Source organism: Anomaloglossus baeobatrachus, chromosome 10, assembly GCF_048569485.1.
Source record: "Anomaloglossus baeobatrachus isolate aAnoBae1 chromosome 10, aAnoBae1.hap1, whole genome shotgun sequence".
Lineage (NCBI taxonomy): Eukaryota > Metazoa > Chordata > Amphibia > Anura > Aromobatidae > Anomaloglossus > Anomaloglossus baeobatrachus.
The window spans coordinates 123,883,591-123,904,188 of NC_134362.1; the positions used below are offsets into that span (position 1 = coordinate 123,883,591).

At 46.2% G+C, this 20,598-nt stretch overlaps 2 pseudogenes; one reads left to right on the top strand and one right to left on the bottom strand.

Moving 5' to 3' along the window:
* Nucleotides 1–6,190: 6,190 nt before the first annotated feature.
* LOC142255487 (U2 spliceosomal RNA) lies at nucleotides 6,191–6,396 on the bottom strand (annotated as a pseudogene).
* Nucleotides 6,397–18,689: 12,293 nt separating this feature from the next.
* LOC142255454 (U2 spliceosomal RNA) lies at nucleotides 18,690–18,896 on the top strand (annotated as a pseudogene).
* Nucleotides 18,897–20,598: the final 1,702 nt, after the last annotated feature.

Below are 20,598 nucleotides of genomic sequence, written 5' to 3' on the forward strand. Positions count from 1 at the left end.
CTTGTCCTGTGTGGTGGAGATGAGATTTGATAAAGTAAGTGGAAATCCAGTAAAAGTTTCATTTGGCTACTTTGCACTCTCGAGATAATCGTCACCATGTGCCAAATGCAATATTAAAACAGTAATCTGAACACATTCGCGCAAAAATGAAATGACCACAATTTTCTCCAAAACTATAACAGATGCAAACTTGTCCTGTGTGGTGGAGATGAGATTTGATAAAGTAAGTGGAAATCCAGTAAAAGTTTCATTTGGCTACTTTGCACTCTCGAGATAATCGTCACCATGTGCCAAATGCAATAAAAAAGGAATCTGAACACATTCGCGCAAAAATGAAATGACCACAATTTTCTCCAAAACTATAACAGATGCAAACTTGTCCTGTGTGGTGGAGATGAGATTTGATAAAGTAAGTGGAAATCCAGTAAAAGTTTCATTTGGCTACTTTGCACTCTCGAGATAATCGTCACCATGTGCCAAATGCAATAAAAAAGGAATCTGAACACATTCGCGCAAAAATGAAATGACCACAATTTTCTCCAAAACTATAACAGATGCAAACTTGTCCTGTGTGGTGGAGATGAGATTTGATAAAGTAAGTGGAAATCCAGTAAAAGTTTCATTTGGCTACTTTGCACTCTCGAGATAATCGTCACCATGTGCCAAATGCAATATTAAAACAGGAATCTGAACACATTCGCGCAAAAATGAAATGACCACAATTTTCTCCAAAACTATAACAGATGCAAACTTGTCCTGTGTGGTGGAGATGAGATTTGATAAAGTAAGTGGAAATCCAGTAAAACCACAAGGAAGGGGTATACCGGGTGGTACAGGAGTATGAGCGGGTTTTTAGCAAGCACCCTCTAGATTTTGGGCAGATTAAAGGGGTTCAACACCACATCCCTACCGGTACACACTCCCCTATTAAAGAGAGATACAGGCCTATTCCCCCTGCGCACTACCAATGCGCCAAAGACATGTTGAGGAACATGAAGGAGGCAGGGGTTATTAGGGACAGCTGTAGTCCCTGGGCCGCTCCGTTGGTGCTGGTTAAGAAGAAGGATGGCACCATGCGGATGTGTGTGGATTACCGGAAGATTAACCAGATAACGCATAAGGATGCTTACCCTCTGCCCCGCATCAAAGAGTCCCTGGCCTCGCTGAGAACCGCTAACTACTTCTCCACCCTTGACCTCACCAGCGGGTACTGGCAGGTGGCCGTGGCACCGGAAGACCGAGAGAAGACTGCCTATGGGACCGTTTTGCTGTACTTGGATGATGTGATTGTGTACTCACAGACGTATGAAGCCCACCTGGAGCACCTAGCCGAGGTGTTCGCGTCCCTTGCCAAGTATGGGATGAAGTTGAAGCCCTCAAAGTGTCATCTGCTGAAACCCAGAGTGCAGTACCTAGGACATGTGGTTGGTGCGGAAGGTGTCGCCCCCAACCCCGAGAAGATCACCGCCATCCAAGACTGGCCGAGACCGACCACAGTGAGGGAAGTGAGGCAGTTTCTGGGCCTGGTGGGATATTACCGTCGCTTCATTAAGGGGTACACAAAGATGGCTGCCCCCATGCAAGACCTCCTCGTAGTACAGACCAAGGGTGGTAGATCCCTAGTAGCCCCATTGGTGTGGGAAGAAAAGCATGAGGAATCCTTCCGCCAGCTGAGAACAGCCCTGACCGGAGAGGAAATCCTAGCGTACCCTGACTACAGCCGCCCATTCATCCTCTACACCGACGCCAGCAATGTGGGCTTGGGGGCTGTTCTATCCCAGGTCCAAGACAGAAGGGAAAAGGTAATAGCTTATGCTAGCCGAAAACTCCGACCGACTGAGAGGAACCCTGAGAACTACATCTCCTTCAAGCTTGAGCTCTTGGCACTGGTGTGGGCTATCACCGAGCGGTTCCGCCATTACCTGGCAGCAGCCAAGTTCACCGCGTACACAGACAATAACCTGCTGACCCATCTAGATACGGCCAAGCTGGGCGCGTTGGAGCAGCGGTGGGTGACCAGGTTAGCCAACTACGATTTCACCATCAAGTACCGGGCCGGCCGTACCAACATCAATGCCAATGCACTCTCCCGGATGCCCCACCTGTCGGAAGAGGGGCCAGAGGATGATGACCTCGAAGAGATCGAGTTGCCTGCATTTCACCGGCCATTCACTGAGAAGGTGCACGTCTACCAACAACGGGTGAACCTGGATCCGCTGCCCCGACAGGACTGGCAGGAAGCTCAGGACCAGGCACCTGCTGTCCGCCTGGTCAAGACTCTAGTGGAACAGGGTTCTGCTGGGATAGACCCTGCTGCCCCTGCCGAAGCCCAACGTCTGTGGCAAGAACGGACCCGGCTATACCTACACCAGGGGAAGTTGTATCGCGAGCTGATTAATCCAAAGACTCACGAGAAGATCCGCCAGCTGGTGATTCCCCAGGCTAACGTGCCCACCATCCTGCAAGCATACCATGATGGTGCAGTGCACTTCGGGTGGAAGAAGCTAGAGATGTTGTTAAGAGAGCGGTTCTATTGGAGTGGAATGCGGGAATCTGTGGAGGACTGGTGCCGAGAATGTGGCCCTTGCGCATTGAGAAGGAAGGACGAGGCCAGCCAGAAGGCACCCCTACACCCGATCATTACACACCAACCGCTGGAGCTGGTTGCCCTTGACCATGTAAAGCTCACCCCCAGCCGAAGTGGGTACACCTACGCTCTGACCATCGTAGACCACTACTCGAGGTTCCTGGTGGTTGTCCCAGTTAAGGACTTAACCGGCCGCACCGCTGCTAAGGCTTTCCAGGCTTATTTCTGTTGACCGCATTGGTACCCGGAGAGGGTGCTTACCGACCAGGGTCCGGCCTTTGAAGCAGAGGTATTCCAGGAATTCTGCCAGTTGTACGGCTGCAAGAAAATCCGGACCACGCCTTACCACGCCCAAACCAATGGCATTTGTGAAAAGATGAACCACTTGGTCCTGGGCCTCCTCAAGACGTTACCACTGGAAGAGCGGAACCTGTGGCTGGAGAAGCTACCTGACCTGGTCGATATGTACAACAACATCCCTTCCAGCTCTACGAAATGCACTCCAGCATACCTGATGAGAGCTCGTCCCGGCCGGCTACCAGTGGATCTGGAAATGGGCTTGGAAGCTTCAGAAGCACTCCTGTCGACAGCTGAATGGGACACTCGGCGGAGGACACAGTACCGACAGGTCCAGGAGTATGTTGAAAAGAACCTGTGCCGGAGTCGGGGACAACAGGAGCAGTGCTTCAACAAGAAGGCGCCTGCCGGTTCCTTCCAACCTGGGGATGTAGTGCTGAAGCGGAAAAGAAGGGCCCACAAGCTGGATGATCAATGGGAAAAAACCCCGTATGTAGTCCAGCCCACAGGATGGGAGAATGGGAAGGCCTACCAGATCAGCCGTGACCAGGGGGGGACTTTGGCCACGGTTTCCCGAGACCACCTGAAGAAGTGCCCACCAGCATTGAGAGTAGCGGATGAGGCTCCAGTTCCCAGTCCAGTGGAGAAGGAAAAAGAGGTAATCCACACCATGATGGGTGATTTTCCAGCAGACTGGCCTACACAGAACGGTGCGGTGATCCTTCCAGTGATACTGTTCCCACAACCCGTGGATGAAGAAATGATGGAAACGGTTAACCGCGAGCCAGTGCCCAGGGATGTACCTGTACCCAGCTCCCCTACGCCTCCGCCTGCCCCACATGATAGCAGGGAGGAGGAACTGACTGTTCCCTCTGCCCCACTGCCTGTCACCACTGACACCGGACCCCGAAGGTCCACTCGCCCCAACCTAGGTAGACCCCCACTTAGGTACAGGGAAACTACTCTTTAAAAGGGGGGGGCTTTATGTGTTGAGTGTACCAGTTTGAAAGTTTTAAATGATAAGTAAAGATGATCAACCAAAGAAGTTTACCTGATTGAACCGTGATTAAACCGGCCGTTGCCGGCAACTGTTGTCCCCGTAGGGACTGTGCAACCATTGCGTAAGGAACTGCTTATGGACAAGCCCGAGAACTTGCAGGGCAACCACAAACTTAGTGCAATGTAAATAAAAATGTTTGTTGGCTTGACACCGTTACCGCCTCCGGAGAGGCTGATTTGGGAGGATGGGCCTGGAGGAAAGGGATGGCCTAGGCCCGCCACTATCGTAACCGGTGGCGATCCTCCGGGGGTTCAGGGGTCCCCTTGGACGTGGGCCCCCTGAAAGAGACAGAACCCGCTCGGGCAACTTGGTGCTGGACTGGGGTCAAGGGGTGCTGCCCGCTTCTTAGGGGCAGCATCAGGGCCAGGTTGTTTGGGTGGGAGAAGAGCGGAAGCTGTACCGTTGTAAAATGTTTATGATGCTTTTACATGTTTTACCGTTTTATTCTTTTTCAGTTGTGAAAATAAAACCGGTGATGGACGGGCAGCCCGCGGACGGTCTGCATTTTACTATAGGGGAATGTGGCACCCTGGACAAGCCAGGTCGTCACAGGTACTACACCAACACACTCTACACTCCGGCTAGGCACACCGAAGCTAAACACAAATCCTAGTTGCCTTCCTCCAGGGGCTGATGTCCACACCAGGGGGTGGGCCAGGCGGTTGATCCCACCCACCGAGGAGTTCACAGTCCTGGAGGCGGGAAAAGGAGTCAGATTAGAGATCAGTTTTGGAGTTAGAGAAGTGAAGAGGAGAGGAGACTGACCGTGTCCGGGTGTGTGGCCCGGGCACTCAGCAAGGTTGGCAGACGGTGGTGACCTTCTGCAGGAGAGGCTGATTGGAGTGAACCGTACGGACCGGGGATGGGCGGTGGCCCGCCGGTACCAGATCGGGGAGTGAAGAGAAGCCAGCACCATCCGGCAGGGCCTACGGACCCCGACCAGGCTAGGAGTCGCCGTAAAACCGGTCAAATCCGTTAGCGACAGGAACCTCCAGGGTTTCCCAGCAGTCAAGACCCGATTGAAGGCAACAGCTCACACCGTAGAGGGAAGCACAGTCACCGCCAAGGCTACAGTTCCCAGGGCCAGAGCCTGCGGGCAAAAGGGGCTCCCTCAGCATCCATCCAAGCTGGGGAGCGGGTTACCGGTGGGGAGCCCGCTAGATTTTGGGGGAATAAAAGGGGTCCAACACCACATCCCCACAGGTGCACACCCACCCATCAAAGAGAGCTATAAGCCAATACCACCTTCACATTGCCAGTGTACCAAGGACATGTTGAGCAACATGAAGGCGGCTGGGGTTATCCGTGACAGTTGTAGCCTTTGGGCAGCTCTGTTGATCCTGTTAAAAAAGAAGGACGGCACCACTCCCCGTATTGAGGAATCGCTAGCTGCATTGAGAACTGCAAATTATTTTTCTACCCTTGATCTCACTAGTCACTATTGGCAAGTGTCCGTTGCTGAGGCAGACCGGGAGAAGACCGCCTTCGCCACCCCTATGGGTCTCTGCGAGTTCAAAAGCATGCCCTTCGAGCTGTGCAATGCGCCAGGAACCTTCCAGAGGCTGATGGAATGCTGCTTGGGACAAGATTTTAGGGTGTATAAAAAGGGAGATTAGATCCCGTGATCCCAACGTATTGTTACACCTCTATAAATCACTTGTAAGGCTACATCTGGAATATGGGAACCAGTTTTGGGCTCCACATTTTAAAAAGGACATTCAGAAGTTAGAGTCAGTTCAAAGGTGGGCAACTAGACTACTACAAGGAATGGAAGGCCTCCCATATGATGACAAGTTGAAAAAGTTATTAAGTGATTATTGGCTGCAATGGGGCTTTCTGGCTGGTGCCAGCCTCTCTTCTTAGCACACAGGAACCACAATCCCTACACCATGCTTCAATGGATTCTCTCATCCCAGCCCAGTAAAACTACATATTTTACACAGTCATAAGCAGCCAAAAGGGATCTATTCTATTCAATTGCAAATGATCTAGATAAGACTGAGAATAAGATACTGCACGGGACATAGCAGAGTTGGTCAAGTTGAGTGGAGATGAGTTTGCTATTTGGCACAGCTTTTTGCATCAATAAAGCAAGTAAAAGGTGTGAAAGATAAAAAAAGGGTGAAAGTGTGAAAAGTGAATTGGCCAAATTGAGGTGCATATAAAGTTTTTGCTTTCTTTCAATTCACTAATGGGGCTCATTTGAATCAGGTGAATTGAGTTCTGCTTTTGGAAACTGGGTTAAGAAGGGGTGCACCAGTCCTGGAGGTACTGCAATACCAGGTCAATGCGTGGAGTGGACAGAGCAAGATTTTTTCCATCTCCTTGTTCTAAAAATCCATTTAATATATGGTCCCCAGAGAGGGGACGTATCAGATATTAAACTGATAAGAACAGATTTAATTTTTTTTTTTTCTGTTTATCAGTAGGACTTCAAAATAACAAAGGTGATCGCCTCCCGTTGCCTGGGAACCGTCCAGGCACAAGAGGGCTATGTGTCACCAGAAGGCGCACACACTTCCTCAAGGCCGGCAGACGTGCAATCCCAGGCACCTTCCAGTACCGACCAAGGTAGCGTCCTCCGAAACTACACTTGATCTTAGCCAAAAGGCCGAGAAGCTATAACCCGAATTGGTTACGGCCTTGAGTGGCACCCTGGCCTATACCGGACACATCTTAGGGAGAGGGAGACAAACCCACGCCTACAGAAGACATTTTGTCACCCAAGCCAACCCTTGAAAAGGCTGTTTTGCAGAGCAAAAACAAGAAGAATGGTGCTTTTTGCAGCCGCCGCCCACTGCAATGAATCTGAATAACTCCTCCTTTTGGACACAAGCACCTCCCCTCCCCCTTGCAGTCTTTCCAATTCATGATACAAAAAGACGGACGGACAGGACAGGACAGGACAGGCTGCCTGACTTTCCGTCACTGCCACCCTTTGCCATCCTTGCCCGTAGAAAGCCCTTTCATCATCCCCAAACCCTAATCTTTTCCCTTCCCTTCCCAGATGCGTCTCACTCCCTTTCATTAGGAAGTGAGCGCAGCCTTTTCTCCGTTCTGCACATGCGCGACGTTAAACACAAATGCGCAGGCGTGCGTTCCATTACCCTCACTGCATTCCACTCCCATACAGGAAGTGGGCGCAGCTATTACTACGGTCGCACATAAAAGAACCCACGGCCACCACTGCACATAGCTGACTCCACCACAGGACACCCACTTCTACACCAACGCAGGTAAGACAGGATCGGCACCTCTATGCTCCCGTTACAATCAGGCTCAGTCACCATGTGATAACGCTCTCAACTCTTTAGTTGCAGGCTCCCCTTGCTTCACCTCCACTGGCTGTGCTGCCATTTCCTCTCCCACCTGGAAGGTATACTTTATTCCACTATTTTCCTGTTTCTCTCTTCCCCCTTTTCCCATAACCTACTTTTATCTGCATTTGTGGGGTATCTATATGCTATTTACATCATAGTTTTATTCATTAATATGGAAGGGAAGAGTGCCCATGAGAGTGTTGAACTGCGGAGAGCAAGAGATTAAGCTGCTCCGATTTGCCACCATTGATAAGCTGTTCTCAGTAGATACACATGCTATCCAAACAGCAGCATCCACCATTGCTTCAGCCCACCCATTCAGTGACAGCTCACCAAGTCAGCCAGAGGAGTGGTGTAAGGAATTACACGTAGGCACTGACTCCACACCTTCACATCACAAGAAGGGGGTCTACAGGCTAGTGCAAGAATACGAGCAAGTCTTCAGCAAACATCCGCTAGACTTTTGAAGAATAAAAGGGGTCAAACACTACATCCCCACAAGTGCACACCCACCCATCAAAGAGAGATATAAGCCAAAACTACCTGCACATTACCAGTGTACCAAGGACATGTTGAGCAACATGAAGGAGGCTGGGGTTATCCGTGACAGTTGTAGCCTCTGGGCAGCTCCGTTGGTCCTGTTAAAGAAGAAGGACAGCACCACTCCCCTGTATTGAGGAATAGCTAGCTGCATTGAGAACTGCAAATTATTTTTCTACCCTTGATCTCACTAGTCGCTATTGGCAAGTGTCCGTTGCTGAGGCAGACCGGGAGAAGACCGCCTTTGCCACCCCGATGGGTCTCTGCGAGTTCAAAAGCATGCCCTTCGAGCTGTGCAATTTGCCAGGAACCTTCCAGAGGCTGATGGAATGCTGCTTGGGACACCGAAACTTTGAAACGGTACTGCTATACCTTTATGATGTTATTGTTTATTCTAAAGCAAACAAGATTTTAGGGTGTATAAAAAGGGAGATTAGATCCGGTGATCCCAACGTATTGTTACCCCTCTATAAATCACTTGTAAGGCCACATCTGGAATATGGGGTAAAGTCCTGAGCAGGTTGATAACCATTGGTTTGAGCATGGTAGGGTGTAGTGCGCATCTTCCTGCATCGGTAAAAGCTGCAGAAGTCCTTGAAGATTTCCGCTTCAAAGGCTGTGCCTTGATCTGTGAGGACTCTCTCTGAGTAGCCATGAGGTCTGCATAAGTGTGCTTGGAAGACCTTCGCTGCAGTATGGGCCATTAGATCTTTGACTTGTACCACAACCATAAATCTCGAGTAGTTGTCTACCATCGTAAGTGCATACGTGAGCTCGCCTCGATATTCTGCAACAAAACTCCCTTTTTCGATTTCAGTTTCAGCAAACACTCCTCTTCCTGTAGAAAATTTTATCATTACCTAAGACAGTCATTCTAATGCATGACAATATTAAGGCAATTTAGTTAAAACTTGTTTTAACTCACCTTTAAGGGGATTGATGTATTTCATGGTCAATCCAGGTTTGTCAGTGATGGCACTGACATAATGTATGGCGTCTTTTTCGGGCGTTATCCTTTGCCTTTTCATTGTGAAAATCCAGTTGCCTATATCAAAGCAAATTCTACTACTTGTAAAGTATGCAGAAAATGAAATGTAGAACATATAACATCAACTGCTTAGGAACGCATCATAGGTTAGTACTTAAAAGGATATTGTCATGTTCTAGTCATAATGCAAGCTGGACATTTTTCATGTTACCCTGTAATCGCCGGCCTGTTCTAATGCTCACAAGCCAAGATATAGGCTCAGCTGCTAAGGCTTCCCTCTGCCTTCTGAATGAAACTTGAATATGTCTGGGTCACTGTGTATATAGCAGGTGCTCAGAAAAAATAAGAGTCAATTCAATAGAAATAGCTCTGGCACACTATAGTGATCAATAACGTAAGAAAAGAACTCTTGGAATGCTGAAAATTCTTTATTTGTGCAAAAGGATAATTCATCCAACGTTTCGACCTTGTTTTTAGGTCTTTATCAAGGATAAAGTTATCTAAGATCATAAAGGGTTACAAAACCATATAAACACGTAATTAGTACATAGTACAACATAACAGTACAATATATTGCTACTTGAGAGTACAATGGGTCAAATGACCATGATGCACATACAAAAAATTTTTCCAAAGCCATAGTGAAAACATTTGTACTGAGGAAAGAAAATTTCCACATGACCTATCTGGAGAAACATTCTGGATCAAACAACCAAAAATAGTCAAGCAGGTAAATACACACCTATATGGATAACAGGATGATATGTGTTCAATTGTATAGCGTCATTGCGATTAAGGTACAAATGGAAAACTTGCAATCCTATATAGTGAAGGAAATGAACACATATCATATCAAAGAACACAGGAACATGGGTGTGAGAAAAACCTCAATGTTTATACTTTGTTCTTTATAATGGTGTGAACATGTATATGTCTCAGTACCTTATGCACTTGAGAATTCTAGTGAGTAGATCATGAAAGCCTATTTCAGAACTGGAATCGGTAAATAATTGTAGGTGGAATCTAAATGAAAAGATGGTACAAGTGTTATCATGACACGTGGGCTATAACACAATGGACCGTGTGACAAAGAAGAAAGGAGAGAAAGAAGAGGAAGAAAATGCAACTACCTGTAACATTACGTGATAGTCACTGGTAAGTATCACTTGACAATTCAAGTGAAAAAGGATTCCTTTATTAAAGGGTTCTCAGTCGCCTCATGATCATGAAATACTAGGGTAAATGATATGAGAATGGGTAAGAAGCACCACTAAAGGAAATATGAGATGCAGGACATATATCTATAAACCCCTGAACTACATGATAGAAATAAAAAGAAGAAAAAAGAAAAAAAAGAAGAAAGAAGAACACATAGAATGCGGAAAGAGAATGGGTACAACTACCTGAGTTACTGCAGGGAGGCCCCTGGTTGGTATTGTGAGGGTTAGTGGAATTCCTTCACTGAAGGGTTCTTAGTTGCCTCAGGTTCGTGAAAAATGCTATAGACAAATAATGCCCGGAGAAAAGGGGTTCATATACAGCGAATAATGGTAATACAAGGTACATGTGTCACATGTAATAGTATATATATATATATTGTACTAAGCTCTACACCAGAAATAGAAAGTAGTCCCTCTGCCTTCTGTCTAGGTGCCCTGAGTTATGTCCTGTAAACTGTCACAGGGACCCAGACACACATGTGTAGTAGGGGAATATCCCTGCTGAGATGCCAGTGCTAGAGCACTCGTTTGCTGTGGAGTTGAACGCTATGTGAGCAGTTCTTACCTTCAATGAGCAGAAGTCTCTTTTTTCAGATTTCAATATCTCTGTGGGTATCTGGCAGAAATATGGAATACTCTTTACTGCTAAGACCCTGTACACCACTCCCACTAAAGGGGGCTTTACACGCTGCGACATCGCTAATGCGGAGTCGTTGGGGTCACGGAATTTGTGACGCACATCCGGCCGCATTAGCGATGTTGCTGCGTGTGACACAGATGAGCGATTTTGCATCGCTGCAAAAACGTGCAAAATCGCTCATCGGTGACATGGGTCTCCATTCTCGATTATCGTTACTGCAGCAGTAACGATGTAGTTCGTCGCTCCTGCGGCAGCACACATCGCTCCGTGTGACACCGCAGAAACGAGGAACCTCTCCTTACCTGCCTCCCAGCCGCTATGAGGAAGGAAGGAGGTGGGCGGGATGTTCCGGCCACTCATCTCCGCCCCTCCGCTGCTATTGGGCGGTCGCTCAGTGACGTCGCTGTGACGCCGCACGGACCGCCCCCTTAGAAAGGAGGCGGTTCGCCGGTCACAGCGACGTCGCCGGGCAGGTAAGTATGTGTGACGGGTCTGGTCGGTGTTGTGCAGCATGGGCAGCGATTTGCCCGTGTCGCGCAACAGATGGGGGCGGGTATCCACACTAGCGATATCGGGACCGATATCGCAGTGTGTAAAGTAGCCTTTAATAAACTGTGTAAAGGATTTTAAGTAAAAATCCACAATAAACCAGCGCTAGATGGGTTTTTATAATTTTATTAATAGACCACAAATAAAAAAATTTTTGCTATCCTTGTTTCAAGACAGAGTATTTGATAATATACAATACACTGATTATTACTAAAACCAAGGACCACATAAAACAAGGACCACATAAAATAAAAAATGAAAGTAATGAGAATAAAATTCTTTTGTATAACCAATTAACTTCGAGGTGATACAATATTCACATTGATTTAGTTTTACCAGTCTAATGTAATGCCCCGGCCGGTGGCATATATTTTGTTTGGTTAATAATTTAGACTTATACAATGAAAGATGTACTATACCACCCCTGGCTAACTTACAAGTTTTAAGTTGTACAATATAAGTTTGCGACGTTATATTCGCCCCCAGGGCCTGGGGGAATAAACTTCACAACAACTTGACCGCAAAAAACACCCCGGATTTCTCCGTTGATTAGGCTGGAACCGCTATGTACAGGATTGACCTGTTAGACTTCCAGAGCGGACGTTTTGAGGCCAGTGGCCGCGACTAGTGCTGGCTCTGGGGGAGATGTATGGTTACCGACATCCCTCTTTACAGAACCTTTATAACACTTCACAAGGCCACAAACCAGCCGGTCCCGTATTCTCCCAAATGTACTTTCGAAATCAAGCAGTACGAAGCCACTGAAAGCACCAAGATGTTGGCTGCGGACAACAATAAGATCAGCGGTAACTACTCAGCCTCTCCAGCGGGCAGTCCAGACCGTATCCAGTGTCAGCTGACTGATTCCACACAGGAGGAAGTTGCTTGGCAGGTTAGCACCACACAAGGCTCCGATCCGCTTCCAAACGAGCAATGCAGAACCGCTGGAGGTACCAATGTATCCTGGTTGCAGACAAAGGAAATGTCAGCGGTAACCTCTCAACCTCTCCAGCAGGCAATCCGTACCGTGTCCAGTGGAAGCCGGTTGATTCCACACGAGGGAGAGATTACTTGGCAGGTTATCACCGCACAGGTGAGGTAGGCAAAAACAGAGTCCTGATCCGACGCGCGTTTCGGGGGCGTGTAACGGCCCCCTTCCTCAAGGATAACTCAGCTGTTGCCTAGAGCACTATTTATGCATATATTTAATTGGTTATAATTTGCATAAAATTAAACAATGTTTAAATTCAACCAACATTCAATGACCACTACATATATCAATTTGTGAAAGACCGTTCATAATAGCCATATAATATAATTATGTGCAAAGGTTTTTCTAAAGGTTTTTCTAAAAAGACCTATATATAGCCTTGCTTGTATCATCATATACTGGGAAGACAATGTGTATATATGCATATGCTTTTTTTCAACAATAAATTTAACAAAAGGACATCATAAAGGTGTAATATAAATTTGCTATAATATGAAAAGCCCCTTATATCTACATCAACCTTGGGCAAGTGAAGCACCAATTTTAATATATATTATGCATATATACACATATATCTCCATGACAATCGCTTTTTTTTTTTTTTTTTTTTTTTCCTTCTCTCCGTATTATTATCAGTACCTATTACTCCTCTACCTATAAAAATATAAATTAATTAAAAGCAAACAGTTCTATATCATTATTGAGTCCATATGGTTTCAAGGTGTTCAATTCAAAAATCCATTGGCTTTCTGCTCGTGACATTTTTTTAATGAAATCGCCACCTCTCCAATCCTTAGTTATTTTTTGTACGCCCCATACTTGGGATCCTTTAAAGGACCCTCCATGTTTTAACACATAATGTCTGGATAGGGGGTGCTTAGTACATTTATTTTTAACACTTCTAATGTGCTCACCCACCCTTTTCCATAGGGGTCTAATAGTTCTCCCAATGTATTTTTTCTGACAGGGACATTGAATGCAATATACTACTCCCTTTGATTGACATGTAATAAATTCTCTAATCATGACTTCTGACTGCCCCTGTAAGAAGGATTTCCGTGAAATATTTTTTGTATTCTTACATACTATACAGCTTTTGCATGGAAAAAAACCTTTCAGGCCAAATAATCCTCCCTTATTAGGTGCTGTAAGATTACGTATGGTGGGTGCCACTAAATTGCCAATATTGTTTGCCTTCCTATATATGAATATAACGTCGCAAACTTATATTGTACAACTTAAAACTTGTAAGTTAGCCAGGGGTGGTATAGTACATCTTTCATTGTATAAGTCTAAATTATTAACCAAACAAAATATATGCCACCGGCCGGGGCATTACATTAGACTGGTAAAACTAAATCAATGTGAATATTGTATCACCTCGAAGTTAATTGGTTATACAAAAGAATTTTATTCTCATTACTTTCATTTTTTATTTTATGTGGTCCTTGTTTTATGTGGTCCTTGGTTTTAGTAATAATCAGTGTATTGTATATTATCAAATACTCTGTCTTGAAACAAGGATAGCAAAAAATTTTTTATTTGTGGTCTATTAATAAAATTATAAAAACCCATCTAGCGCTGGTTTATTGTGGATTTTTACTTAAAATCCTTTACACAGTTTATTAAAGGCTACTTTACACACTGCGATATCGGTCCCGATATCGCTAGTGTGGATACCCGCCCCCATCTGTTGCGCGACACGGGCAAATCGCTGCCCATGCTGCACAACACCGACCAGACCCGTCACACATACTTACCTGCCCGGCGACGTCGCTGTGACCGGCGAACCGCCTCCTTTCTAAGGGGGCGGTCCGTGCGGCATCACAGCGACGTCACTGAGCGACCGCCCAATAGCAGCGGAGGGGCGGAGATGAGTGGCCGGAACATCCCGCCCACCTCCTTCCTTCCTCATAGCGGCTGGGAGGCAGGTAAGGAGAGGTTCCTCGTTTCTGCGGTGTCACACGGAGCGATGTGTGCTGCCGCAGGAGCGACGAACTACATCGTTACTGCTGCAGTAACGATAATCGAGAATGGAGACCCATGTCACCGATGAGCGATTTTGCACGTTTTTGCAGCGATGCAAAATCGCTCATCGGTGTCACACGCAGCAACATCGCTAATGCGGCCGGATGTGCGTCACAAATTCCGTGACCCCAACGACTCCGCATTAGCGATGTCGCAGCGTGTAAAGCCCCCTTTAGTGGGAGTGGTGTACAGGGTCTTAGCAGTAAAGAGTATTCCATATTTCTGCCAGATACCCACAGAGATATTGAAATCTGAAAAAAGAGACTTCTGCTCATTGAAGGTAAGAATTGCTCACATAGCGTTCAACTCCACAGCAAACGAGTGCTCTAGCACTGGCATCTCAGCAGGGATATTCCCCTACTACACATGTGTGTCTGGGTCCCTGTGACAGTTTACAGGACATAACTCAGGGCACCTAGACAGAAGGCAGAGGGACTACTTTCTATTTCTGGTGTAGAGCTTAGTACAATATATATATATATATATACTATTACATGTGACACATGTACCTTGTATTACCATTATTCGCTGTATATGAACCCCTTTTCTCCGGGCATTATTTGTCTATAGCATTTTTCACGAACCTGAGGCAACTGAGAACCCTTCAGTGAAGGAATTCCACTAACCCTCACAATACCAACCAGGGGCCTCCCTGCAGTAACTCAGGTAGTTGTACCCATTCTCTTTCCGCATTCTATGTGTTCTTCTTCTTTCTTCTTTTTTTTCTTTTTTCTTCTTTTTATTTCTATCATGTAGTTCAGGGGTTTATAGATATATGTCCTGCATCTCATATTTCCTTTAGTGGTGCTTCTTACCCATTCTCATATCATTTACCCTAGTATTTCATGATCCTGAGGCGACTGAGAACCCTTTAATAAAGGAATCCTTTTTCACTTGAATTGTCAAGTGATACTTACCAGTGACTATCACGTAATGTTACAGGTAGTTGCATTTTCTTCCTCTTCTTTCTCTCCTTTCTTCTTTGTCACACGGTCCATTGTGTTATAGCCCACGTGTCATGATAACACTTGTACCATCTTTTCATTTAGATTCCACCTACAATTATTTACCGATTCCAGTTCTGAAATAGGCTTTCATGATCTACTCACTAGAATTCTCAAGTGCATAAGGTACTGAGACATATACATGTTCACACCATTATAAAGAACAAAGTATAAACATTGAGGTTTTTCTCACACCCATGTTCCTGTGTTCTTTGATATGATATGTGTTCATTTCCTTCACTATATAGGATTGCAAGTTTTCCATTTGTACCTTAATGGCAATGACGCTATACAATTGAACACATATCATCCTGTTATCCATATAGGTGTGTATTTACCTGCTTGACTATTTTTGGTTGTTTGATCCAGAATGTTTCTCCAGATAGGTCATGTGGAAATTTTCTTTCCTCAGTACAAATGTTTTCACTATGGCTTTGGAAAAATTTTTTGTATGTGCATCATGGTCATTTGACCCATTGTACTCTCAAGTAGCAATATATTGTACTGTTATGTTGTACTATGTACTAATTACGTGTTTATATGGTTTTGTAACCCTTTATGATCTTAGATAACTTTATCCTTGATAAAGACCTAAAAACAAGGTCGAAACGTTGGATGAATTATCCTTTTGCACAAATAAAGAATTTTCAGCATTCCAAGAGTTCTTTTCTTACGTTATTGATCACTATAGTGTGCCAGAGCTATTTTTATTGAATTGACTCTTATTTTTTCTGAGCACCTGCTATATACACAGTGACCCAGACATATTCAAGTTTGATTCAGAAGGCAGAGGGAAGCCTTAGCAGCTGAGCCTATATCTTGGCTTGTGAGCATTAGAACAGGCCGGCGATTACAGGGTAACATGAAAAATGTCCAGCTTGCATTATGACTAGAACATGACAATATCCTTTTAAGTACTAACCTATGATGCGTTCCTAAGCAGTTGATGTTATATGTTCTACATTTCATTTTCTGCATACTTTACAAGTAGTAGAATTTGCTTTGATATAGGCAACTGGATTTTCACAATGAAAAGGCAAAGGATAACGCCCGAAAAAGACGCCATACATTATGTCAGTGCCATCACTGACAAACCTGGATTGACCATGAAATACATCAATCCCCTTAAAGGTGAGTTAAAACAAGTTTTAACTAAATTGCCTTAATATTGTCATGCATTAGAATGACTGTCTTAGGTAATGATAAATATTTTCTACAGGAAGAGGAGTGTTTGCTGAAACTGAAATCGAAAAAGGGAGTTTTGTTGCAGAATATCGAGGCGAGCTCACGTATGCACTTACGATGGTAGACAACTACTCGAGATTTATGGTTGTGGTACAAGTCAAAGATCTAATGGCCCATACTGCAGCGAAGGTCTTCCAAGCACACTTATGCAGACCTCATGGCTACTCAGAGAGAGTCCTCACAGATCAAGGCACAGCCTTTGAAGCGGAAATCTTCAAGGACTTCTGCAGCTTTTACCGATGCAGGAAGATGCGCACTACACCCTACCATGCTCAAACCAATGGTTATCAACCTGCTCAGGACTTTACCCCATATTCCAGATGTGGCCTTACAAGTGATTTATAGAGGGGTAACAATACGTTGGGATCACCGGATCTAATCTCCCTTTTAATACACCCTAAAATCTTGTTTGCTTTAGAATAAACAATAACATCATAAAGGTATAGCAGTACCGTTTCAAAGTTTCGGTGTCCCAAGCAGCATTCCATCAGCCTCTGGAAGGTTCCTGGCAAATTGCACAGCTCGAAGGGCATGCTTTTGAACTCGCAGAGACCCATCGGGGTGGCAAAGGCGGTCTTCTCCCGGTCTGCCTCAGCAACGGACACTTGCCAATAGCGACTAGTGAGATCAAGGGTAGAAAAATAATTTGCAGTTCTCAATGCAGCTAGCTATTCCTCAATACAGGGGAGTGGTGCTGTCCTTCTTCTTTAACAGGACCAACGGAGCTGCCCAGAGGCTACAACTGTCACGGATAACCCCAGCCTCCTTCATGTTGCTCAACATGTCCTTGGTACACTGGTAATGTGCAGGTAGTTTTGGCTTATATCTCTCTTTGATGGGTGGGTGTGCACTTGTGGGGATGTAGTGTTTGACCCCTTTTATTCTTCAAAAGTCTAGCGGATGTTTGCTGAAGACTTGCTCGTATTCTTGCACTAGCCTGTAGACCCCCTTCTTGTGATGTGAAGGTGTGGAGTCAGTGCCTACGTGTAATTCCTTACACCACTCCTATGGCTGACTTGGTGAGCTGTCACTGAATGGGTGGGCTGAAGCAATGGTGGATGCTGCTGTTTGGATAGCATGTGTATCTACTGAGAACAGCTTATCAATGGTGGCAAATCGGAGCAGCTTAATCTCTTGCTCTCCGCAGTTCAACACTCTCATGGGCACTCTTCCCTTCCATATTAATGAATAAAACTATGATGTAAATAGCATATAGATACCCCACAAATGCAGATAAAAGTAGGTTATGGGAAAAGGGGGAAGAGAGAAACAGGAAAATAGTGGAATAAAGTATACCTTCCAGGTGGGAGAGGAAATGGCAGCACAGCCAGTGGAGGTGAAGCAAGGGGAGCCTGCAACTAAAGAGTTGAGAGCGTTATCACATGGTGACTGAGCCTGATTGTAACGGGAGCATAGAGGTGCCGATCCTGTCTTACCTGCGTTGGTGTAGAAGTGGGTGTCCTGTGGTGGAGTCAGCTATGTGCAGTGGTGGCCGTGGGTTCTTTTATGTGCGACCGTAGTAATAGCTGCGCCCACTTCCTGTATGGGAGTGGAATGCAGTGAGGGTAATGGAACGCACGCCTGCGCATTTGTGTTTAACGTCGCGCATGTGCAGAACGGAGAAAAGGCTGCGCTCACTTCCTAATGAAAGGGAGTGAGACGCATCTGGGAAGGGAAGGGAAAAGATTAGGGTTTGGGGATGATGAAAGGGCTTTCTACGGGCAAGGATGGCAAAGGGTGGCAGTGACGGAAAGTCAGGCAGCCTGTCCTGTCCTGTCCTGTCCGTCCGTCTTTTTGTATCATGAATTGGAAAGACTGCAAGGGGGAGGGGAGGTGCTTGTGTCCAAAAGGAGGAGTTATTCAGATTCATTGCAGTGGGCGGCGGCTGCAAAAAGCACCATTCTTCTTGTTTTTGCTCTGCAAAACAGCCTTTTCAAGGGTTGGCTTGGGTGACAAAATGTCTTCTGTAGGCGTGGGTTTGTCTCCCTCTCCCTAAGATGTGTCCGGTATAGGCCAGGGTGCCACTCAAGGCCGTAACCAATTCGGGTTATAGCTTCTCGGCCTTTTGGCTAAGATCAAGTGTAGTTTCGGAGGACGCTACCTTGGTCGGTACTGGAAGGTGCCTGGGATTGCACGTCTGCCGGCCTTGAGGAAGTGTGTGCGCCTTCTGGTGACACATAGCCCTCTTGTGCCTGGACGGTTCCCAGGCAACGGGAGGCGATCACCTTTGTTATTTTGAAGTCCTACTGATAAACAGAAAAAAAAAAAAATTAAATCTGTTCTTATCAGTTTAATATCTGATACGTCCCCTCTCTGGGGACCATATATTAAATGGATTTTTAGAACAAGGAGATGGAAAAAATCTTGCTCTGTCCACTCCACGCATTGACCTGGTATTGCAGTACCTCCAGGACCGGTGCACCCCTTCTTAACCCAGTTTCCAAAAGCAGAACTCAATTCACCTGATTCAAATGAGCCCCATTAGTGAATTGAAAGAAAGCAAAAACTTTATATGCACCTCAATTTGGCCAATTCACTTTTCACACTTTCACCCTTTTTTTTATCTTTCACACCTTTTACTTGCTTTATTGATGCAAAAAGCTGTGCCAAATAGCAAACTCATCTCCACTCAACTTGACCAACTCTGCTATGTCCCGTGCAGTATCTTATTCTCAGTCTTATCTAGATCATTTGCAATTGAATAGAATAGATCCCTTTTGGCTGCTTATGACTGTGTAAAATATGTAGTTTTACTGGGCTGGGATGAGAGAATCCATTGAAGCATGGTGTAGGGATTGTGGTTCCTGTGTGCTAAGAAGAGAGGCTGGCACCAGCCAGAAAGCCCCATTGCAGCCAATAATCACTTAATAACTTTTTCAACTTGTCATCATATGGGAGGCCTTCCATTCCTTGTAGTAGTCTAGTTGCCCACCTTTGAACTGACTCTAACTTCTGAATGTCCTTTTTAAAATGTGGAGCCCAAAACTGGTTCCCATATTCCAGATGTAGCCTTACAAGTGATTTATAGAGGTGTAACAATACGTTGGGATCACGGGATCTAATCTCCCTTTTTATACACCCTAAAATCTTGTCCCAATCAGCATTCCATCAGCCTCTGGAAGGTTCCTGGCGCATTGCACAGCTCGAAGGGCATGCTTTTGAACTCGCAGAGACCCATAGGGGTGGCGAAGGCGGTCTTCTCCCGGTCTGCCTCAGCAACGGACACTTGCCAATAGTGACTAGTGAGATCAAGGGTAGAAAAATAATTTGCAGTTCTCAATGCAGCTAGCAATTCCTCAATACGGGGAGTGGTGCCGTCCTTCTTTTTTAACAGGATCAACAGAGCTGCCCAAAGGCTACAACTGTCACGGATAACCCCAGCCGCCTTCATGTTGCTCAACATGTCCTTGGTACACTGGCAATGTGAAGGTGGTATTGGCTTATAGCTCTCTTTGATGGGTGGGTGTGCACCTGTGGGGATGTGGTGTTGGACCCCTTTTATTCCCCCAAAATCTAGCGGGCTTCCCACCGGTAACCCGCTCCCCAGCTTGGATGGATGCTGAGGGAGCCCCTTTTGCCCGCAGGCTCTGGCCCTGGGAACTGTAGCCTTGGCGGTGACTGTGCTTCCCTCTACGGTGTGAGCTGTTGCCTTCAATCGGGTCTTGACTGCTGGGAAACCCTGGAGGTTCCTGTCGCTAACGGATTTGACCGGTTTTACGGCGACTCCTAGCCTGGTCGGGGTCCGTAGGCCCTGCCGGATGGTGCTGGCTTCTCTTCACTCCCCGATCTGGTACCGGCGGGCCACCGCCCATCCCCGGTCCGTACGGTTCACTCCAATCAGCCTCTCCTGCAGAAGGTCACCACCGTCTGCCAACCTTGCTGAGTGCCCGGGCCACACACCCGGACACGGTCAGTCTCCTCTTCACTTCTCTAACTCCAAAACTGATCTCTAATCTGACTCCTTTTCCCGCCTCCAGGACTGTGAACTCCTCGGTGGGTGGGATCAACCACCTGGCCCACCCCCTGGTGTGGACATCAGCCCCTGGAGGAAGGCAACTAGGATTTGTGTTTAGCTTCGGTGTGCCTAGCCGGAGTGTAGAGTGTGTTGGTGTAGTACCTGTGACGACCT